Raw genomic sequence first — 24,670 nt, forward strand, 5'->3', positions numbered from 1 at the left:
GTGTGTGGTGTCCCTGCCTGTGGGAGAGGATGGAAACTATTTGATTATTGCCAAAGAGAAGTAACTGCTTGGCTGGAGAAGAAAGAGTTAAAGAAGAAACAAAGTACATTGTGCAATCAAGCAGAGCAACCCATCTGGACAGGAGCAGGAGAACAGAAAGATAAGGAACTGGTTATTTGGGACTGTTTGTGAAACGACAAAGAATGTTGAAAAAACAAAACTGTAAATCAGGAAGTAAACATGATGTGATAAAATAGCTTGGTATAAGAGTTGGAGCAATAGGCTAAAGATAGCTTTTGCTAGAATGGTATAAAAGCCAGAGGAATAGGCAATAAAGTGATTCGCTGCATGAAGATGCTTTGAGTCCATGACTTTCATACGCCACAAATGGTGCCCAAACAGGGACTTAAAGAGACAGCAATGGCTGTACCGGTGGCGTAGCTCAGCTGAATGAATGTAGCTGAAAGGAAGCTTGAGAAACAGAGCTGAAAGTAAGCTCAAGAGACGGAGCTGAAAGGAAGCTCGAGAAACGGAGCTGAAAGGAAGCTCAAGAGACGGAGCTGAAAGGAAGCTCGAGAAACGGAGCTGAAAGGAAGCTCAAGAGACGGAGCTGAAAGGAAGCTCAAGAGACGGAGCTGAAAGGAAGCTCGAGAAACGGAGCTGAAAGGAAGCTCAAGAGACGGAGCTGAAAGGAAGCTCGAGAAACGGAGCTGAAAGGAAGCTCAAGAGACGGAGCTGAAAGGAAGCTCGAGAAACGGAGCTGAAAGGAAGCTCAAGAGACGGAGCTGAAAGGAAGCTCGAGAAATGGAGCTGAAAGGAAGCTCAAGAGATGGAGCTGAAAGGGAGCTCAAGAAACGGAGCTGAAAGGGAGCTCAAGAAACGGAGCTGAAAGGAAGCTCGAGAAACGGAGCTGAAAGGAAGCTCGAGAAACGGAGCTGAAAAAGGGAGCTCGAGAGTCGGAGCTGAAAGGGAGCTGGAGAGTCGGAGCTGAAAGGGAGCTGGAGAGTCGGAGCTGAAAGGAAGCTCGAGAGTCGGAGCTGAAAGGAAGCTCGAGAGTCAGAGCTGAAAGGAAGCTCGAGAGTCGGAGCTGAAAGGAAGCTCGAGAGATGGAGCTGAAAGGAAGCTCGAGAGACGGAGCTGAAAGGAAGCTTGAGAGACGGAGCTGAAAGTAAGCTCAAGAGACGGAGCTGAAAGGAAGCTCAAGAAATGGAGCTGAAAGGAAGCTCGAGAGTCGGAGCTGAAAGGAAGCTTGAGAGTCGGAGCTGAAAGGAAGCTCGAGAGTCGGAACTGAAATGAAGCTCAAGAAACAGAGCTGAAAGGAAGCTCGAGAGTCGGAGCTGAAAGGAAGCTCAAGAAACGGAGCTGAAAGGAAGCTCGAGAGTCGGAGCTGAAAGGAAGCTTGAGAGTCGGAGCTGAAAGGAAGCTCGAGAGATGGAGCTGAAAGGAAGCTCGAGGTGCACCATAATTACCATTCTGCAGGACAGAAGGTAAGTGGCTGAGAACATGATGGGAACACCATCACAGTTATCCTGAGATCAGCAGCACAGCCTGGAAGTAATGCGCCGTCTGCTTGAAACTCAGCATCGGCCCGTATCGGGTCCGCAGCTTGTGACTTTGTTAGAATGGATCCCTGATAAAGTGCCTGACTTTCCAGCTGGTGGCACTTTCCAAATCCCGGCTTGGCAAATTGTTGGTAAACGGCTGCATGATGCTGCTTCAAACGGGGACCCCACAGCAGGGAAGCATTTGACAACCTGGTGGCAGATCCTGGCCACTCTTCACCAGGTACAGACCAGCGCTGCCTCTGATGCCGTCATGTCTAAGGAAGCTACCGATGCTCGTGAGGGGGTAAAATCTCCTGAAGCCTCATCAACAGCTGCCCTCCCCCCGTGCCCCCTTCTGTCTCCCCGTCTGCGCCTCCTTTGTTGTCGCAGTCCTCACCACTGACCACGATGATCCTCGCCGCGCAAGCACCTCTGTCAGAAACGGCTGAGTCGGGTGATGACCCTGATAACCCTGATGATCCTAACGACCTTATGGACCCCTTTGATCCTGGTTTTGTAGATCTGGAGAAGGAGCTGGACTTGTTTCCTCCTCCTGCTGAGTTGCAGACATTTACAGGGAAGCAGGGGTGGGATCCGGAGGACCGATGGCAGGACTGCAGGCGGGAAGCTCTTAAGCGAGGGGACATTGGGGTAGCGGTGGCGTGCCCAGTTGTCTCTCGGCCACACCAGGCTCTCTCAGACACGTTAACTAAAAAAAAAAAAGGGGGAGCTGGGATCAAGACTCCCCACAAGATAGACTATGGAAAGCCACATTCGTCTTGAACTTTTTAAATCGTAATGGCTAGCTCAGTCGGTAGAGCAGTTGGGGGGCCTTGTACATTTGATAAAATTAATGAGCACACGCACATGGAGGAGGCTGAGCAAGAGCGTGATTGTGTCTGTTATTTAAACATGGGTGCGAGGATTTTGATGGGATGTGTTGCATGAATCTAAGTGACCACTCAGAATCGATTCATACTTGCAGCTAAATCAGGGGTGGGACGCTTTTGGTCTGTTTTCATGGCTCGGGAATTTTGGATCGTGGGTTAAAAATATCACAGGGTTTATTTTAATAGCTCTAATTGCTGTATTAATGATTGCCTTATGTCTTCCTTGTCTTTTTTCTTGTGTTCAACGATCAATCGAACGAAGTATGAATCAGGTTATGGTCACACAGTTATATGCGAACCTTGCCCTTTCGCAGATAAATAAAGAAGGGGGAGATGTAGGAGAGGATGGAAACTATTTCATTATTGCCAAAGAGAAGTAACTGCTTGGCAGAAAGAGTTAAAGAAGAAACAAAGTACATTGTGCAATCAAGCAGAGCAACCCAGCTGGCCAGGAGCAGGAGAACAGAAAGATAAGGAACTGGTTATTTGGGACTGTTTGTGAAACGACGAAGAATGTTGAAAAAACAAAACTGTAAACCAGGAAGTAAACATGATGTGATAAAATAGCTTGGGATAAGAGTGTCCTGGGTTCAGCTATAGCAGTCATTTTTCTCCTTCTTAGTAGCTGGTGCAGTGCTGTGTTTTTTAACTTTCAGCCTGGGAACAACGCTGATAACACCGATGTTTTTAGTTGTTGCTAAGTAATGTTTACTCTGACCAAGGACTTTCTCAGTCTCATGCTCTGCCAGGGAGGAGGGGAAGCCGGGAGGAAGCAGAGACAGGACACCTGACCCAAACTAGCCAAAGGGGTATTCCATACCACAGCACGTCATGCCCAGTATATAAACCGGGGAGAGTTACCCGGAAGGCCCAGATCACTGCTCGGGTCAGGCTGGGTATCAGTCGGCAGATGATGAGCAATTGTATCCTCTCCCCTTGTTATTTCCCTTATCATTATTATTATTAGTGGTAGGAGTAGTGGTTTTGTATTATACCTTAGGCTTAGTTACTGGACTGCTCTTAACCCGTGGGAGTTACATTCTTCCGATTCTCCTCCCCATCCCTCCGGGAGCAGGGGGAGGTAGAAGAGGGGGAGAGTGAGCGAGTGACTGCGTGGTTCCGAGTTACTGGATGGGCTTAAACCACAACAAAGAGTTAGAGCAATAGGCTAAAGATAGCTTTTGCTAGAATGGTATAAAAGCTAGAGCAATAGGCAATAAAGTGATTCGCTGCATGAAGATGCTTTGAGTCCGTGCCTTTCATATGCCACACCAGCCCATGGCAGGGCGGTTGGAACTAAATGATCTTAAGGTCCTTTCCAACCCTAACTATTCTATGATTCTAAGATATAAATGAATCACCTTCTGGATTCGTGGAAAGATTAAAAGAGGCGATGTGTAAATATACTACTATTGATCCTGAATCAGAGGAAGGAAGGAGAGAATTAGGCCATTTAATAAAAGGTCAAGCCATGGAAGATATAAGGAAATAGGTACAAAAGCTTAAGGGGGAGGAGCAATATGATTTAGGAAAAATAATGAATGTGGCCTAGGAGACCTATCACAATCGGACCACCATTGCTCTGGTGCAAGTTCCCCAAAATGGTGGTGGAAAGGGGTTCAAGTCCCCGATTATTAATATTGTTGGTTGATATAATACAATATTGTGTATTGTGGGTTATAGCGTGTCGGGTTTCAACTAGGAATCTGTTATTGTATATGTGGGGGCATAAGGTAAGCTCCAGAGTAAAACCGAATGTTTAATAAACAAAATCAAAAATAATTGTTGGCTGTAGCTCTCACCCATGAAACCAGGAAAGGGTCAGAAAGAAGGATTACATGGAAAGGTTTGTGAACAGACTCCACGGGTTGCACTGGAAGAGAGAATGCCCTCAGAATCAAAATAAACACTGGAGATTTAGTGGAATGTCAGGACAGGCAGAGGAAATTATTACTTCAGATGAAGATTGAGGAGGACTGGGGGAAGATTCAAAACCCTCCCCAACAGAGCCCCTGGTTACAGTTAGGTTGGGGAATGATAAGGTAAAATTTCTTGTAGAAACAGAAGCTACTTATTCTGTTATAAATACTTGTAAAGGGCAATTAAGCAAACAAACAGCTTCAGTCATTGGTGCCACAGTGTGGACAGGAACCTTGCCTTTCTCTCAACCTTTAAATTTTAAAATTGGCAAACAGATGTTGACCCATCAATTTCTTTCCATGCCTGAGTGCCCCGTGCTGTTATTGGATAGAGATATACTGAGTAAACTACATGCATAAATTGCGTTTAAAGAAAGGAAATTCAGATACATATTCCTGATGAAAAGGCTGTGGAGGTCTGAGTTTTTGTGTTACAGAAACCAGCCACTGAGCCAGATATACCAGAGAAAGTGGAGAAAACAGTGTCACCCCACTAGTATGGGCTGCTGGAGTACCGGGACAATCACGAAATGCAGAAGCAATAACTATTCATCTGAAACCAAATGTCAGACCAGTAAGACAGAAACAATATCCTATAAAACTGGAAGCAAGAAAAGGAACTAGAGCCTCTAATAGAAAATTTTACCGAATACTTTGGGACAAAAATGGACTGTATTTGTACTTCAATTGGTAACAACCATTCTGGAACAAAAAAGCAGTCATTGGCTTTCCCCAAGCAGGCTGTTAAAGTATCAGGCTGTGCTTTTAGAACAGGAGGACATAGAATTGAAAGTAACTAACCTTTTGAACCCAGCAGTGGTTTTGACAATAGATCCAGAAGCAGGAAAGCTGACTCACAACTGTTTACAGACTATTGAGCAGGTGTATTCCAGTCATACTGACCTGCAAGATACATCCCTGAAGGATGTGGACTACGAACTGTTTGTGGATGGTAGCAGCTTTATGAAAAATGCAAACTGGAGAGCAGGATACACTGTGGTAACCAAACATGAAATAACAAAGGCTAAAGCCCTGCCCCCCCAACACATCAGCACAGAAAGCCAAGCTGATGGCGCTACTGAGACGGTGCTTTTAAGACACATCAATTTGATAACACTCCAGTGAATATTGATAATCACGTTGCTGACAAAGCAGCCAAAGAAGCTGTGGGTGGGGACCTTTTATTAATATTGCCTCATAAGTACCAGTGCTTGGATAATGAAGTTCCAAGTTATCAAACAGAGGATGAGAAACTACCTAGTCTATTAGGAGCCAAGAAGAATGATGAAGGATGGTGGGTTACACCAAACAGGCAAGTAATAATTCCCCAGCCTCTTAAAACACCCGGCAACTCATGGGGGAACAGAATCAATGACTGAGGCTTTAAAGCTCCAAGTTCTGACTATGCAAATGGCTGGAATTATAAGTGTTCTAAAGAAGTGTGAACCTTGTTTACCATGCTAAGAGACCCCCACCTGGAACAACAAAGACAATTGTCCAGGAGACTATTAGCAAGTGGACTTTACAAAATTGCTACAGCACAATGGGCTCAAGTTATATATATATATATATAGGTACTAATAGATATGTTTTCTGGTTGGCGGGGGGCTTTTCCTTGTTGCACCAACATGGCTCATGAAATAGTAAAACATTTTTTGAATCAAATAATACCCCGATATGGTGTACCAGCAGGCTTGTCCTTGGATAGTGGTCTGCACTTTGTTACAGAAGTAGTTAGGAAAGTGGGAGAGTGTTTGGGAATCAAGTGGGATCTGTATACCCTATATAGACCTCAGGCTAGTGGGAAAGTGAGATGTATGAATCGGACACTTAAGTTATGATTCAAGAAACTTGTTTAACTTGGTTACAAGCCCTACCAATTGCTTTGTTAAGGATATGAATACAGCCAGGAAGGAATCATGTGAGTCCATATGAACTGATGTATGGGCTGCCTTAACAAGTGCCTTTTGTTCCTGGTGATATGTCCTTGCAGGGAAAACAGGATCTCAGACAATACCTGCTGGCACTGGGTAAAACTCTTAGCTCTGGTAATATCTTGGTAGGACATTACCCAGACTGTAGCTGGACAACGCAACTCCAGATTAAGGGACCCCAAACTGGCTATTGGAATGCTCCAGAAGGGAAAGGGTGGTTTAGAAAAGCCCTTCCCCCAGGATGGACAGGAACATGTACGTTGGGTATTGTACTCCCGGATGCTATACAGGCATTACAGATTGAGGTATCCAGCCTATCCCAGGTAACATTGCAGAACCATATGGCTCTTGGCACATACATAGACCAGAGTGGCAGAATATCCACAGATCTAGCAGAAATCTGGAAGCAGACAAAGATCTTACATCAGGCTGTTAGAGATGATACTAACTGGGGATTTGAAGAATTATGGCATGGACTTACTTCTTGGCTACCAAATTTGATATGGTTAAAAACCTTGTTTGTGATCATTATAGTAATAATTTGTGTCTGTATCCTTGCATGTATCATGATTTGGTTTTGTACTTGCTGGTCACAATGGTGTATTAGAATCCAATATGGGTAAAGGGTATAGAATGAGACTTACAGGATATATGTATATCCTATAAGTCTCAAAGGGGGGAAATGTAGGTTTAAATTGTAGATTTCAACTAACAATAGTGTGTGTGGCTTTAAACTAACAGTAAAATACAGCAAACTGCTCTAACTTGCTAACACGTAGAGAGAAAGGAATGTTCTGATGATGGGGAAAGGAACATCACAGGACTGATAACAAGTAAGGAGACACTAAATAAGACCAAGGATGCCAGCCTTCAAGATAGCAGAGTGGCACCCAATGCGGAGCAAGACTGGAACAGAACAGAAGCAAGGACATACCAACTGCTAACTCAGCACTAGGACCTTGCGAGTGTGCGCAAGCACTGAGGTCATTCAGTAAACACAGTGAGGAAGACTATCGAGGACCACCAGAGACCCCCACTCAGCAAGAAAGCACATGCATAATTAGGGACAGTTTTTCCACAGCTGAAATGATGGAAGGGGTGAGATTGTCTTCAAACTCCCAGAGCTGATGACTCACTTGATCCACTGCTGGTAGTGCTACCTCACTCCAGCTCCTTGATGCCAATGAGTGGGCATATGATGATGGCGCACTCCGTGTAAGTTTCCACTACATGCGTCGTGTACATTCGACTTCATCTGGATCTACAGGTGCATTCCCGGCATCCAGCCTATGACAGATCATCTCTAGAATGGCTAATTCCTGTAGCGAATTAATGGCTAAATGTAGTGGAGGCTTTTCTCTATTGTGGTCCACTTGCTTGGGTGACATAACATCGTCCTTGTAGGGAAACCTTTCCTTCACAGCTGCCAAGAGCTGCCTCCAGAGGCTGAGCATTCATTTCTCTTTTGCAATCGCTTTGTCAATTCCCCCTTCCCTAGCAAGTGATCCCAGCTGCTTGGCTTCCCTACCTTCTAGTTCATGACCATCGGCCCCATTGTCCCAGCATTGGAGCAACCAGGTGACAATGTGCTCCCCTGGAAGACGGGTGAAATCTTTTTGCATATTCCACAACTCAGTCAAGGTCAGGGATCAAGAAGTCACCTCTTCTTCCTCTGATTCCTGTACTAATTCCTCTCATTCGGATGTCACCCCCTCTAGTTCGCACACTGAGTCTTCATCTTCATTCACTGCATGAGTTGTTTCTTGTGCCTTTTGTTTGCTTTTCCTCTTGCTAATAGAGGCAACTGATACTGGCATGGATTGATCCTTTGGTTCAGCTGCAGTGTCTGTCACTGGGGTTGGAGTGGCTGCAGTGTCTGTCACTGGGGTTGGAGTGGCTGCAGTGTCTGTTGTCAGGGTTTGAGCAGCTGCAGTGCTTGTCGCTGGAGTTGGGGTAGCTACAGTGCTTGGGGTTTAAGTAGCTGCGTTGTCTGTTACTTTGCCATCAGATCCAGAGACATCTTGTTCCTGCTCCTTACAGAACAGGGCTCTGTAGGCATAGGCCAAGCCCCAGCACGTTGCAGCGAGTTGTCCCTCTCTGGTATAACCAGAACGACAGCACGCCTTGTCTAAGTGTTCTGCTAATTTTTCTGGATTTTGCATTTGTTCAGGAGTGAAGTTCCAAAGCACTGGAGGGGCCCACTGGCCCAGGTGCTTGCCCATATAATCCCACACACCCTGCCACTCCAACTGTCCAGCCTCAGGGAAGATCTCTTGGTGGTCCTCTTAAATTGTCATTTAACCTTAGACAAGACCCAAGCCCAACCCTGCTTAGCGTCTGAGATCATACGAGATCAGGTGTTCTCAGGGTGGTATGGCTGTAAGCAAAACACAAAGAGCATATTCAGCAACATGCTGGTTCCCAGCAAAAGGAGCAGGATGCTTTCAAGGGCATTGAAAGGATATTTAACATTCCCAGAATCTACTTCTACTGTAAATAGCCTGGTGGGGGAACAGAGGGTATGAGGGAGTGTCTCCTCCATAGGTTGACCCCCCGAGGGAAGGAGAAACAAAGATGTGTAATTGTTAAAAATTCCCATTACATGCCTCGCATAGTATAGAGGTGATAGCCACGCTGAGAACATATACCAGACCAGTTTCATGATCAATGATTCTACTGTATTACAAGTCACTACCATAAAGTACAACGAAACAAGAACCTTAGCCCAGGCCCCCCAGCCAATAAACGCTAAAACAGCAAATACTGTCTTTAAGTAAGGTATGACATACTGAAACTCTGAGATCAAGCACAACAACTCTGAGAGCCAATAAATCAACATTGTGACAACTGACTATCAATCCGAAACAATGAATGCTTATCACAAATATGTTTTGACACACTCCGGTCAGATCTGTTGTTATCTCAACCCTTTGTGCCCCACATTGGGTGCCAAAAAAACCTATTATGGTTTAAGCCCAGCCGGTAACTCAGAACCATGCAGCCGCTTGCTCACTCCCCCACTTCTTCCCCCCCCCACTCCCGGAAGGATGGGGAGGAGAATCAAAAGAACGTAAATCCCATGGGTTGAGATAAGAACAGTCCTGTAACTAAGGTATAATACAAAACCACTACTGCTACCACCAATAACCATAATGATAAGGGAAATAACAAGGGGAGAGAAAATAAAACTAAAAGGGGAAAAGGAAAACAATAAACACAAGTGATGCCCAATACAATTGCTCACCACCAGCCAACCAATACCCAGCCTGACCCGAGCAGCGACCTGGGCCTTCTGGGTAACTCGCCCCAGTTTACATACTGGGCATGATGTGCTGTGGTATGGAATACCCCTTTGGCTAGTTTGGGTCAGGTGTCCTGTCTCTGCTTCCTCCCGGCTTCCCATGCCCCTCCTCACTGGCAGAGCATGAGACTGAAAAGTCCTTGATTGGGGTAAGCATTACTTAGCAACAATTAAAAACACCGGTGTGTTATCAGCACTGTTCTCAGGCTAAAGTAAAAAACACAGCACTGCACCAGCTACTAAGAAGGAGGAAAATAACTGTTACAGCTGAACCCAGGACACTCTGCTATCTTGGTTGTCTCTGCATTGAAGCGGACTTGGAATGCTTGCATGATTAATCTATCTTGCTTGAGTTGAACACGACTTCCAGCCTTGGATATGTAGCTATTAGCTAAGACACACAACTGTGGTTCAAGCTTGCTTGAATGTTCATTCACAAGCTGGCTTAGACTGATCCTCCAGATCCTAACATGGTTCTGTATCAGTCTCCTCTTCTTCAAAGAGGAAAAGCAAGGTATAGAGAAGAAGGTGACTTAACTGAATTGCCTGAACAGCTGGTGGCAGACGTCTGGACACTGCAAAGCCATACCACAAGCGAGACCAAACCAGCCGTGCATGTTCCGTCAATGGCAGCTGAGGTGCTGGAAACAAAGCTGTGCTCTCCGGTTATCTAACCTCTAATATGAAATCTCCTATATTTAGCTGCCTACACTGGAAAATGTAGTCAGGACTGAACTCTAACAGCAGTCTCTCTATCCCACTCTTCCTCCCTTGCCTTTGCCAGCACACAGATAAGGTGGGTTTGCTGGGTCTGTGGTCTGGGATATGCTGGAGGCTTCTGATCCAGGCAGTGATTGAGGGGTTAACTGGTTAGCCTGGAGCTCTGAGCAGGGTGCGTGCACTCATCTAATAGTTTGTACAATTTATTTCAAAAGATCCATTTACAAATAGACACAGGAGAGCGGAAGCAATTAGAGTCACTGCTGACCCACTCAGCATTTGGTAATTTACTTTGTTAGCATGGAAACAACAGGGTAATGCTTCTGTGGATGCTGCCATAAAGCAAGTATAAAATAGCTGCAGCTTGAAGAGGGGCAGGACAGTGGGTAGGAGCTACTCCAAGGAAAGGCATGGTGATAGCACAAGCATCAACACCAGGAGCCAGGCCTCCACACCCCTAGTTAGCTGATGGCCACAGCGCAGGGGAGAGAGCACATCCAGCCCTGAACTCACCTTCTTTCTGCTTTCTCCACTGAAACTAGCACCACATCATCATGTCCCACAAAGGTGCGGACAGGCGTGTTCAAGCCAAAGACATTCCAGAGAAGGAGACTGTTCTCCCAGCAGAGTTGGGGGACCATCACTGTCACCAGCCCATTGCTGAAAGGCTTGAGAAACACCCTTCCAGTTAGCCTTGGGGAGTCCTGCTCCTATGCTGCTGTTATCATACTCTAATTTTTCCCTTTTCCTATCAACAAGAATATGTGGGTTTTAAAGGAGTTCAGCCCAAAACAGAACCAGGCTTAAAACTGGGAGGGTCCAAAGCAACCGTTGTGCAAAACCACTGTCTTACAAGGTATAAGATGAAGTATACCAAGATATTCAATGCAGCTCACTTAAGATTAATAATTTACTCCTGCTGCTTCCTCACTTTTTAGCTGGGAGGCTGAAGGGATTTCGCCATTGACTTTTCACAGGGGATCCTTCCTGCAATTTGCCTGGAGCTGCAAGAACTGCTACCTGGGGACTGAGCCCCAGCAGCTGCTCAGGGTCACGATGCTCAGACCAGAACCCTGTCCTGCACCCACCACCATGGGAATGGGGAAAGGGGATCAAAGATTCAAGGCACAGCATTGTCTTCAGGCCACATTCAGATATCTGGGGAAGAGAACGGAGATGCCTGATGTTAAGATCCTTAGCTTCACACGGCTGGGTGCTTGCTTTATAAATGGCAACAGTTCATGGATTTTATATGCTTTAAGATCCCACTGTGGCACAATTGGAAACCTTGAGAGTAGAAGAAGTGCTCAGAGAGGGAAGGCCACCATTGCATTGCTCTGTGCAACATGTACCAATACTGGAGCTGAGCAGAAAAATGGGACAATGAAAGCAGCAGCCACTTTCTGAGCCTCTTGCTCCCAGAGCCAACCACCTGTACTTGGGTCTTCACCCCCCAGGAGGATGATGCCCAAGACTGGGATCTCACAGTGCTAGGCATTCCTTCTCCTGAGTGCCTCCCACTGTGGATGTTGCTTTTTTAGGCCTTTTAAGCACCAAGAGGGGTTATAAAAATCAACTTAATGTCCAGCAGTAGAACTGGTGAGAAGCCCTTCAGCACTTCTTCTTTATTTAATGTCCCTTTGTGCATGAGTTTCTCACTCACCATGTATCTTGCCTTCCAGACAAGAACCTGGCAGGGAAGGATATTAAGGTATTTCCGAGACTGATGGTAATCCCAGAACTTAAAGAAATAAAACACAGAAAGACATGCAAAGGCAGGAGTCAGCTGGCTATACTTTCAGGCTGCAGTTTTCCATGTGACCTGCAGATATAACAGAGTGAAAAACATGCCAGGGTGCCCACAGCATCATTAGTAATCCCATTCACTACAGTAGAGATGGCCCCAAAGGACAAATATCAAGCTATCATCATCTGGCCGCATCCCTTAGATGAGTGACTTGGGGTCATATTCACAGTAATCATAGCTTGAGTAATTAGAGCAGGGAGACCAGCAGCCTGCTTGGGCTTTCAGAGCTGCAAGGCACCCTGCAGGTTCCCAGCCAATGTGCCAGTCCAGACTGGAGGCAGGCCCACCCTGCTATTACTGCTTTGTAATGAAGAACCTAACCTTTTGCTTTGCTAGAATACATATCAATTTCATTTGCCTCAGAGCTTAGCTAAATGTGAAAGAACTCCATTTAGCTGACATACAAAGCACACAATTCCCCTCCAAGTAAAAGGCCCTGCAGAGCAATGCTTGCAGGCAGTCTCTTATTGATAACCCAGTTCAACATGAGTTTGGGAACCCCAGGGGCTGGAGTATATGTCTTACCCCCAAGTTTCTGTAATCAGTTTGAGGCTGGCAACACTGCATTTTGAGGAAAAGGCTCTTCTGGCATGTGTGGCCAGCTCCCTTCTGGCAAGCAACAGGCAGAAGCAGTTGTTTTCAGCCTCAGTACTGCCCAAATCACCACAGATATGTGGCAAACATATGTGCACCCATCCTGCAGTGACTTCTGTGCCTGTTCTGTAAGCACATCCCTGGCTCACCACACACAGGTGGCCAGAAACCAAAAAATAAGGATCCAGACCTTGCCAATGGCAAGCACTCCTCAAGACTTCAGCAGTAGTAGAAGGGGATCTGCTGCACCATCCTGACATCTCCCAAGCAGGAATCCCAAAAGCAACATTTACCTTGAAAGAGTTGTCCTGGCTGGAAGTGGCCAGTGTATACTCATTGTCAGGATGCCAATCCAGACCATGGATTTTAGAGATGAGCTGCCAAGTACTCTACTGCAGTGGTTTCTGCAAGGAGAGACATTTTCTTTCTCAGCACAGGACTCCTGAAATTTCATCTAGCTCTTTGGCATAAAAAGAGGCAATTTAACAAGGGAGGTAGAACACCCTCCTGCTGGAGAAAGGAAAATAGCTCAGCAAAAGTGGTTAAAAAGGTCCCATGAAGCTGTGGCAAATTCCAGTCACCAAGCGCAGCCCTGAATGATACTTTATATTCAGTAAAACAGTGAAGTACTATGAGAACAAAAGCAAAATGCAAATATGCAGAGTTTCTGGGGAAGGAGGCTACCTACATGCTCTCTTCTGAAGGACTTTTTACAAAGGCATGTAGTGAACAGGACGAGGGGGAATGGCTTTAAACTGAAAGAGGGTGGATTTAGATTAGACATTAGGAAGAAGTTCTTCCCTGTGAGGGTGGTGAGACACTGGCACAGGGTGCCCAGAGAAGCTGTGGCTGCCCCATCCCTGGCAGTGTTCAAGGCCAGGTTGGACGGGGCTTGGAGCAACCTGGTCTAGTGGAAGGTGTCCCTGCCTGTGGCAGGGGGTCGGAACTGGATGAGCTTTAAGGTCCCTTCCAACCCAAACCATTCTGTGATTCTATGAATATGCACAGACTGCTCAAAAAACCCTCAGCTTACCCTTTTGTCTCATATTCAGACATCCCTATCATGGCTTGTTGCTAAACAGTTGGCATTTTTCTTGTTCCATTTCACCTGGGAAGCTCCAGCTGCAGCACAGAGCAGGTCAAAACAAGCAATTATAAAGTAAATGGTGCAGCAGACCCTTGACCTGGGCTTAGAGCTGTTGCTCTTAGAGCAGGAAAGGCAGTTCAAAGGAAGGATATCCCAGAAGCCTGCATGAAGGATGGCACAAAAATTATTAACTCCCAATTCCTCAGTGTAGTGTTTGTGTCCAAAGCAAGAGTGTTCCAGTTACATGCCTTCATTGCTGTTTCTAGTCACAGGTTGTCCCCAATTAAAATACTCATGTCCATTAACTCAGATGGAGCAACCTCTTCCAGACAAACATTGCAGGTTCCTCACCTCCCTCCCAAATCCCTTCTGGTTTCAGTCAAGTTACTTCCAGGTGCTTACAGATTAATTTGTCTCCCCAACATCCTCTCTACTATCTGATGCTATACAGGGAACCAGTGTTATTGATTTTTTATTAAAATACAGGTGTAGAAGGCTGCAGTGCAGGTGGAGATTAAGACTCACTGGGTGGAAAGAAGGACCAACTGTCAAAATACACTACAGAAGTCAAAGACATAAATAGCATTGTAAAAAAATGTAGTGGTTTGAGCCCAGCCGGTAACTCAGAACCACGCAGTCGCTCGCTCACTCCCCCCCTTCTTCCTCCCCCTGCTCCCGAAGGGATGGGGAGGAGAATGGGAAGAATGTAACTCCCACGGGTTGAGATAAGAGCAGTCCCGCAACTAAGGTATAATACAAACCACTACTGCTACCACCAATGATAATAACGATTAGTGAAATAACAAGGGGAGAGGATACAATTGCTCACCACCCGCCGACCGATACCAAGCCCGACCCGAGCAGTGATCTGGGCCTTCCGGGTAACTCCCCCCGGTTTCTATACTGGGCATGACGTGCTGTGGTATGGAATACCCCTTTGGCCAGTTTGGGTCAGGTGTCCTGTCTCTGCTTCCTCCCGGCTTCCCCTCCTCCCTGGCAAAGCATGAGACTGAGAAAGTCCTTGGTTGGAATAAACATTACTTAGCAACAACTAAAACCATCAGTTTTATCAGCGTTGTTCCCAGGCTGAAAGTTAAAAAACACAGCACTGCACCAGCTACTAAGAAGGAGAAAAATGACTGCTATAGCTGAACCCAGGACAGTATCCACCCCTTATTCCATACCATTCACGTCATGCTCAGATCCCACATCTCTCAACACACCATCGCCCCTGTCCCATATATACACATATATATACACCCACACACAGAGAAAGATATCATTCCCTAGTCCATGGACCAATCCCTGTAAAATTGCTGAATTCATCCAGTCCATGATGTCAGGCTCCATCTCTTGAAACAGTCTTTCAGGGCAGGAGGGACGGTGTGTAGTGTTGGGTTGTTGCCTGCTGATGACACCGCTGAACTCGTCTGGTCACTGCTGAGCTTGTCTGGTTTCATCAAACTTCATTCTTTGTTGAGGTGATGATCAGAGGGAAGTCAGGGTCAATTGCTGGCGACCTGAAGATATCTAGCTGGTGGGCTATAAAAGTGTTATAGAGCAGGCAACAGCGTACAATTGAGTTCATTGGCTGTTTTCCCCCAAAATCAAATCCCCTTGAGGTACACATCGGACTTCCCCATCTTCCCGCATTACCCACCAAGTATATCCAGGTCCCTGAGCAAAAGCAACCCCACGAGTGGGTTTGCCTTTACCTGAAGCAGGAATAACCCAGACTGTCTTCCCCAACAAATTCTTTATGTGCACCACAGGAACTTTATCCCCCTCTACAGTACGTGAAAGTTCTGATTGGGCTGGGCCAGCCCTGTTGGCAGATCCCCTACTGTTGACCAACCAGGTGGCTTTTGGTAAATGTGTATCCCAGTGTTTGAAAGTCCCACCACCCATTGCTCTCAGGGTAGCTTTTAACAGCCCATTGTACCGTTTGATTTTCCCAGAGGCTGGTGCATGGTAGGGGATGTGATATACCCACTCGATGCCATGCTCTTGGGCCCAAGTGTCTATGAGGTTGTTCCGGAAATGAGTCCCATTGTCTGACTCAATTCTCTGGGGTGCCGTGTCGCCACAAAACTTGTTTCTCAAGGCCCAGGATAGTGTTCCGGGCAGTGGCGTGGGACACAGCGTATGTTTCCAGCCAGCCGGTGGTTGCTTCCACCATGGTAAGCACATAGCGCTTGCCTTGGTGGGTCGGTGGGAGTGTGATATAGTCAATCTGCCAGGCCTCCCCATACTTGCACTTTGGCCATCGTCCTCCATACCAGAGAGGCTTTAACCATTTGGATTGCTTAATTGCAGCACATGTTTCACATTCGTGAATAACCTGGGCAATAGTGTCCATCGTTAAGTCCACCCCTTGATCACGAGCCCATCTATATGTTGCATCTCTGCCTTGATGGCCTGAGGTGTCATGGGCCCACCAGGCTAAAAATAATTCACCCTTATGTTGCCAATCTAAGTCCATCTGAGCCACTTCAATCTTAGCAGCTTTATCCACTTGCTGGTTATTCTGGTGTTCCTCAGTGGCCCGACTCTTGGGTACATGAGCATCTACATGGCGTACCTTCACCACCAGGTTCTGCACCCGAGCAGCGATATCTTGCCACAATGCAGCAGCCCAGATGGCTTTACTTCTGCGTTGCCAGTTGCTCTGCTTCCATTGCTGCAACCACCCCCACAGGGCATTTGCCACCATCCATGAGTCAGTATAGAGATAAAGTACTGGCCATTTTTCTTGTTCAGCAATGTCCAAGGCCAGCTGGATGGCTTTCACCTCTGCAAACTGACTCAATTCACCCTCTCCTTCAGCAGTTTCTGCAACTCGTCACAGGGGACTCCACACAGCTGCCTTCCATCTCTGATGCTTTCCCACAATACAGCAGGACCCATCAGTAAACAAGGCATATTGCTTCTCACTCTCTGACAGTTCATTATATGGTGGGGCCTCTTCAGCACACATCACCTCCTCTTCTGGTGACATCCCAAAATCTTTGCCCTCTGGCCAGTCCATGATGACTTCTAGAATTCCTGGACGACTGGGATTTCCTATTCGAGCTCGTTGTGTAATTAGTGCGGCCCACTTACTCCATGTAGCATCCGTTGCATGATGTGTAGAGGAGACCCTGCCTTTGAACATCCAGCCCAGCACAGGCAACCGGGGTGCCAGGAGGAGCTGCGCTTCAGTTCCAATCACTTCTGAGGCAGCTCGAACCCCTTCATAGGCTGCCAGTATCTCTTTTTCAGTGGGAGTATAGCTGGCCTCGGATCCTTTATATCCCCGACTCCAAAAGCCAAGGGGTCGACCTCGAGTCTCCCCTGGAGCTTTCTGCCAGAGGCTCCAGGTAGGACCATTCTCCCCAGCTGCGGTATAGAGCACATTTTTCACATCTGGCCCGGTCTGGACTGGTCCAAGGGCTACTGCATGAACTATTTCTCGTTTAATTTGTTCAAAGGCTTGTTGTTGCTCAGGGCCCCATTTGAAATCATTCTTCTTCCGGGTCACGTGACAGAGAGGGCTTACAATCAGACTGTAATTTGGGATGTGCATTCTCCAGAACCCCACAACACCTAAGAAAGCTTGTGTTTCTTTCTTGTTAGTTGGTGGAGACATTGCTGTTATGTTGTTGATCACGTCTGTGGGGATCTGGCGACGTCCATCTTGCCATTTTATTCCCAAAAATTGAATCTCCTGTGCAGGTCCCTTGACCTTATTCCGTTTTATGGCAAAACCGGCCTTCAGCAGGATTTGGATTATCTTCCTCCCTTTCTCAAAAACTTCTTCCGCTGTATCACCCCACACGATGATGTCATCAATGTATTGCAGGTGTTCTGGAGCTTGCCCCTGTTCCAGTGCAGTCTGGATCAACCCATGGCAGATGGTAGGGCTGTGTTTCCACCCGTGGGGCAGTCGGTTCCAAGTGTACTGGACGCCCCTCCAAGTGAAAGCAAACTGTGGCCTGCATTCTGCTGCCAAAGGGATTGAGAAAAATGCATTGGCAATGTCACTTGTGGCATCCCACTTGGCTGCCTTTGACTCCAGTTCAGATTGAAGTTCTAGCATGTCCGGTACGGCAGCACTCAATGGTGGTGTGACTTTGTTCAGGCCAGGATAGTCTACTGTTAGTCTCCACTCTCCATTAGACTTTTGCACTGGCCATATGGGGCTATTAAAGGGTGAACGGGTCCTGCTGATCACTCCTTGGCTCTCCAGTCTGCGGATCAGCTTATGGATGGGAATCAAGGAGTCTCGGTTGGTGCGATATTGCCGCCGGTGCACTGTTGTGGTCACAATTGGCGCTTGTTGTTCTTCGACCTTCAGCAACCCCACAACAGAAGGATCCTCTGAGAGACTGGGCAAGGTGGACAGCTGCTTAATTTCCTCTGTCTCCAAGGCAGCAATACCAAAAGCCCATCTATACCCTTTTGGGTCTTTGAAGTACCCTCTCCTGAGATAGTCTATGCCAAGGATGCATGGAGCCCCTGGACCAGTCACAATGGGGTGCTTTTGCCACTTCCTCCCAGTCAGGCTGATTTCTGCTTCCACTATAGTTAATGCTTGGGATCCTCCTGTCACTCCAGAAATATAAATGGGTTTCACCCCTTGATACCTTGATGGCATCAGAGTACACTGTGCACCGGTATCTACTAGAGCCTTATACTTCTGTGGGACTGATGTGCCAGGCCATCTGATCCACACAGTCCAGTAAACCCGATTATCCCTCTCCTCCACCTGGCTGGAGGCAGGGCCCCTCTAATAGTGATCATAAAATTCTCCACTTATGTCTTGTAGAAAGGCATTACTATTCCTTATCACAGGAGCTGGAGTAAAATCAGCTCTTCCACTCCATCTGGGAAACTGCACACCAGAGACTGGAGCAGCAGCTTTCCTGGGAGGATCATCCTTGACCATTGTTCTCCTCTTCAGTTCACGCATCCGTTGCTCCAGAGCTGAAGTAGGTTTTCCATCCCACTTTCTCATGTCTTCTCCGTGATCCCGCAGGTAAAACCATAGGGTGGCCCGTGGCGTGTACCTCCTATATTTTCTTTCTCGAGCAGTAGGGCACCTTCTGTTAATAGCTGAGACATGGGCTGGTACACGTGGGGAGCTGGATAGATCGGATACTGCTTAACTTTCGAGATTAAATGAATTAGGATGTTCCCAGGGTGGGATGGCCCTGGGTAAAACACACTCCGTATGTTTGCCAACATGCTGATCCCCAGCACAATCAGCAGGCAGGTTTCAAGGGTATTCAAAGGCCATCTAAAACCTTCAGAACTCTCAACTGCTGTTCCAAATAGGCTGGTGGGGGAACGGGGGGTGAAAGAGAATGCTTCCTTCGTAAGTTGACTCCCCGAGGAGAAAAAAAAAGATATGCAATTGCTAAAATATTTCATTATATACCTCCCAATGTATAGAGGTGATGGCCACGCTGGAAGCACAAACCAGACCAGTTTCATGATCAATGAGTCTATTGTATTACAAGTCATTACCATGAAGTACAGTGAAACAAGAACCTTAGCCTAGGCCCCCCAGCCGACAAACGCTAAAACAGCAAATAGTGGCTGTAAGTAAGGTACAACATGCTGAAACTCTGAGATCAAGCGCAACAAGTCTGAGAGCCAAATAATCACCATTGTGACGAGTAGTAACAATGAATGCTTATCACAAATATGATTAAACACACTCTGGTCAGATCTGTCGTTATCTCAACCCTTCGAGCCCCACGTTGGGCGCCACAAAGAACTGTCGTGGTTCGAGCCCAGCCGGTAACTCAGAACCACACAGCCGCTCGCTCACTCCCCCCCTTCTTCCTCCCCCCGCTCCCGGAGGGATGGGGAGGAGAATCGGAAGAATCTAACTCCCACGGGTTGAGATAAGAGCAGTCCCGCAACTAAGGTATAATACAAAACCACTACTGCTACCACCAATGATAATAACGATTAGTGAAATAATAACAAGGGGAGAGGATACAATTGCTCACCACCTGCCGACTGATACCCAGCCCGACCCGAGCAGTGATCTGGGCCTTCCGGGTAACTCCCCCCGGTTTCTATACTGGGCATGACGTGCTGTGGTATGGAATACCCCTTTGGCTAGTTTGGGTCAGGTGTCCTGTCTCTGCTTCCGCCCGGCTTCCCCTCCTCCCTGGCAAAGCATGAGACTGAGAAAGTCCTTGGTCAGAGTAAACATTACTTAGCAACAACTAAAAACATCAGTGTTATCAGCGTTGTTCCCAGGCTGAAAGTTAAAAAACACAGCACTGCACCAGCTACTAAGAAGGAGAAAAATGACTGCTGTAGCTGAACCCAGGACAAGAAACTAGATGATGGTCCAGATATGACTATATACAGTATCACGTGGAACTCAGTCATGGTCCTAAAATCAAAAGATGGGTGGTTATTTCAAAACACAGCTTCACAGTTGATGTGGATTGTTCAGATATTGTAAGAGAAATATGTGTTCTGTTCAGCCTTATTCTGCTTGTATTTTCAAAATATTTTAAGCTATCAGAAAGGTGAGGTCCATGAGAAAGCCAAACAGGTCTCAGCCTGCTGCTATTCCCCACCTTCTGCTGCACAGTGAGCAGATTCTTCCTGACAACCCAGCAAAAAGCTAGTCCAGGAAATAAATAAGCTACAAATAGGCTGCCAGTTGATTGATTTGATCCACTCACTAAAGGGTACACAAACATCTGGACCAGCACTAAACAGAATCAGGCATGGGAGGAAGGATGCTTTCTGGGGAGCTAGCTGCTGGGCTGGATCAGCTGACCTGTGGAACCTCACCCCAGGCACCAGAATTGAATGCTGCCTTTCTCAGATTCAGGAAGATTTTTGCATCACTGATAGAGGGGTTTGCTGGCTGCAAGGGGGAGCCACTGCAGATGTGCAGCCCAAGGAAATCTAAACAGCAGAGCGTAAGACATACACACTGGGAGGTTTGCTCTAATACTGGGGACAGTAGCTCAGGAAAAGGACGTTTTGCTTGTCAGCTGTACATCACCCAGTTCCAGTGCACAGCCGGTGAGGACTGACACACAGCAACTGCCACCAGGCAGTATTACAGGCAGCTAGACAGTCACCCTGCCAAAAGCCATGACAAGTGCCTTTCCAGAGCAAGTACAGCCCAAAGAGAGCTCCTTTGTGTCACGCTGAAGGTGCCCCAGGGAAGCAGATGCAGCAGGTTAATGTACCCAGCCCCCCAGTAAGTAAAGGGGTAGGCTGGCAGTCAGCAGGATTCAACAGCACTGCCTGGGGTGTGATTTAGTTTCTCAGCTGATTCAAGCAAATATAAAAGGATGTGGAGATATTACAGACAGGCAACATGGGACAAGCAGTGCAGCAAGGTGGTTAAGCAGGGAGGAAGCTATGTCTAAAAGGCACAAATACCATGTGACTGTCCACCAATTTCAGGACAGCCAGTCCAAGCACCACCCTCCATGCCTGGGAACCTCCAAGGGAGGAGTTGTGAACTGAAGCCTCTCAGGCTGCTCCTACATGGGATAATCACACATGGTGGCACTTATGTACTCTGCCACGTTTAGCCTCGGTGCATGACAGGAGGGAGGAATAACAGCAGGGGCACTTGACAATAGGCTTGTTTAATGCCTACATCACATGTACATGTCATACTTGCTGACTGCAGACAGCGAGACTGTAGGCTTCCTGGTGTCTCTGAAACACAACGCGGCCAATGTGAGTACCCACAGCATAGCCCAGAAGGTCAAACCTCTCCAGTGAGCTCCTTGCTATTCTAGGACTAATTGTATTGCTGCCTCCTGGGAGCTAATATGCTTTCTGCTTACCAAAATACACCAGTGTTAAATGGAATAAAGAAAGAGGTGACCAGCTGGAGGACAACAGCCATCCTGTATTGCCACCATGTACAGCAGCAAGTTTAGGACATAAGATGGCGTTGGAGAGGACTAGAGGGAGGAGAAACACATGCAAAGTGTGGCATGTTGCAACTGGGCAAGCAAGGAAACTGAGCTCACAAAGTGCTGTTGTAGGAAGCAACAAAACAGCCTTTCCCAGGAGGATTAAAAGAAAGAGAGCTGTGGAAAAACTCAACAAAAGCCACTGATGCATTTGTCAAGTCTTTGCAGACCCTGATTCAAGGCAGATGGAGCAGTGACTTCAGAGCAAAGACTTCACATCTAGCATATAACAACAAAATCAGTAGGAAGTAAGCCCAGCTGTGTGCAGACTCTACAGACCAAATTCTGCAGTGGTAGAAGCCAGTGTGGCACCATGACAACTCCTTGCAGCCAGGACATGGATCAAGGCAATAATTTGCTCCTTAACCTTGCTTCTCAGGAATTTACCTGCCCTTTCATGAAAAATGCCAGTGAAAATAAGGAATACTGTCTTCAGCTTTTTGCATTTACGAAAAGCAGTACATTTTCTGGAATAGACCGCACTTCTTCCCTCTAAGAATTTCTGCCTAATCAAAAAGTTATTAAGTGGGGACTTTCCAGCTGCCCTTATTGCAGGGCTACCTCCCTAGGGTGTCATTAGAAACAGCCACTTCAGCAGGATGTTCATTTGCTGGAGGCCAGCAGCTCCAGGACCTCACTGTCCCAGCAAGCTCAGAGACCTTACTAGCACAGGTGGGATGTAGAGGCTAGTCAGAGACTGCCTAACCAAGCATTTCTGGCCAAGTGATACAGGCAGGCACAAAATGATGGAAGGGCACCACAGATTTAAAGCAGGGCTTCTGATAACCTTCAGAGAACTCTATGTTTTGCTTGGCATTAAGATAGTATCACAGGAAAACACAACCAGCAGTTATTGTCTGTGTCTTTTAATTAATAATATGTTGCCATTCTCAAGCACCATTTAACCAAGGATCTAAGAGCTTAACAGGAGCTAAACAAGCCTCAGGGCAGCCTGGTGCAGTGGGGTTATATAATTATCCTCCTATTATAACTGAGCAAGGGAAGCAGAGAGGAACCAAGTGACTTGCCGGGGGTCATAAAGAGTTGATACAGAGCCAGCAAGAGAACCCAGCAGTCCCAGTGCCAGCTCCTTGCTTCTCAGGTGTAAAATAGGGTGTTTTAATATTGGTGGGTTTGGGATATATAGTTGGAAATATCCCTTAACCTGAAATTGCTCATGATAGAAAGCACCAGGAATCAAGGGAAAGCGCAAACAGGAAAATGTTCCTGAATACCACTGCCACTCTTCCCACTGCTGAGGGAGAGCTAGCAACAATCAGTGAATTTAGTGGAAAATGGCTGCAGGATCTTGAAATGGTGCTCATTCACTCAGCTAAAAATCCCAACAGGTTGAGAAACATCCTTGGGCTCCAGGAAAAGCTCCCAAGGAAAGATCTGAAATGGGTAGGTGTCCTGGGTTCAGCTATAGCAGTCATTTTTCTCCTTCTTAGTAGCTGGTGCAGTGCTGTGTTTTTTAACTTTCAGCCTGGGAACAACGCTGATAACACCGATGTTTTTAGTTGTTGCTAAGTAATGTTTATTCCAACCAAGGACTTTCTCAGTCTCATGCTTTGCCAGGGAGGAGGGGAAGCCGGGCGGAAGCAGAGACAGGACACCTGACCCAAACTAGCCAAAGGGGTATTCCATACCACAGCACGTCATGCCCAGTATAGAAACCGGGGGGAGTTACCCGGAAGGCCCAGATCACTGCTCGGGTCGGGCTTGGTATCAGTCGGCGGGTGGTGAGCAATTGTATCCTCTCCCCTTGTTATTTCACTAATCATTATTATCATTGGTGGTAGCAGTAGTGGTTTTGTATTATACCTTGGTTGCGGGACTGCTCTTATCTCAACCCGTGGGAGTTACATTCTTCCGATTCTCCTCCCCATCCCTCCGGGAGCAGGGGGAGGAAGGGGGGGAGTGAGCGAGCAGCTGTATGGTTCTGAGTTACCGGCTGGGCTCAAACCACGACAGTAGGGAATGAAGCCAGTTGGTATTTTTTCAACACAGGAGCACAACTGTAGCTTAACTGTACCACTACTGCCCTTCATTGACTCTGAACTGGCTTGAAAATAGGGGAAGAGAAGTCATCTTCGAGATTATGGGAAGCAGACAAAGCCCCTGCAAGCACAGCTGAAGAGCAGCACACTTGAGTGTGTGCTTTGCCTTGCAAGCTGCTAATTATGGAAAAGAGTGCAATGATTTCCCTGCAGTGCAGAAACATACTAACTTGATGTCCCAGATATAGATGTATGTGCAAGTAATAGAGGAGCCGACAAGGAGAGGTGCCATGCTTGACCTCATGCTCACCAACAGGGAGGGACTGGTTGGAAATGTGATGCTCCAGGGCAGCCTTGGCTGTAGCGATCATGAGATGGTCGAGTTCGAGATCCTCAGGACAGTAAGAAGAGCATGCAGCAAGCTCACTGCCCTGGACTTCAAGAGAGCAGACTTTGGCCTCTTCAGGAACCTCCTTAGTAAGGTTTCATGGGATATAGTCCTAGAGGGCAGGGGGGCCCAAGACTGCTGGTTGATATTCAAGGATCACCTGCTACAAGCTGAGGAGTGTTGCGTCTCGACTAGAATGAAATGCAGCAGGAGGGCCAGGAGACCTCCATGGATGGATAAGGAGCTGCTGAGGAAACTTAGAGGGAAAAAAGAAGCTTCTAGAAGGTGGAAGTGAGGACAGGCGGCCTGGGAAGAATACAGGAACATTGTCCAGGAAGCTAGGGACCAGGTGAGGAAAGCTAAGGCCCAGCTAGAATTAAATCTGGCAAGGGATGTGAAAGATAACAGGAAAGGCTTCTATAGGTATGTAGCAAATAAAAGACAGACTAGGGACAATGTGGGCCCTCTCCGGAAGGAAACAGGAGAACTGGCTACCCTGGATTTGGAGAAGGCTGAGGTTCTTAATGACTT

General features: G+C 47.0%; 1 pseudogene; it reads right to left on the reverse strand.

Moving 5' to 3' along the window:
• LOC115619011 overlaps nt 1-24,670 on the reverse strand; it is a 69,940-nt pseudogene that overhangs the window by 27,656 nt on the left and 17,614 nt on the right.

Source organism: Strigops habroptila, chromosome W (genome assembly GCF_004027225.2).
Source record: "Strigops habroptila isolate Jane chromosome W, bStrHab1.2.pri, whole genome shotgun sequence".
Classification (NCBI taxonomy): Eukaryota; Metazoa; Chordata; class Aves; order Psittaciformes; family Psittacidae; genus Strigops; species Strigops habroptila.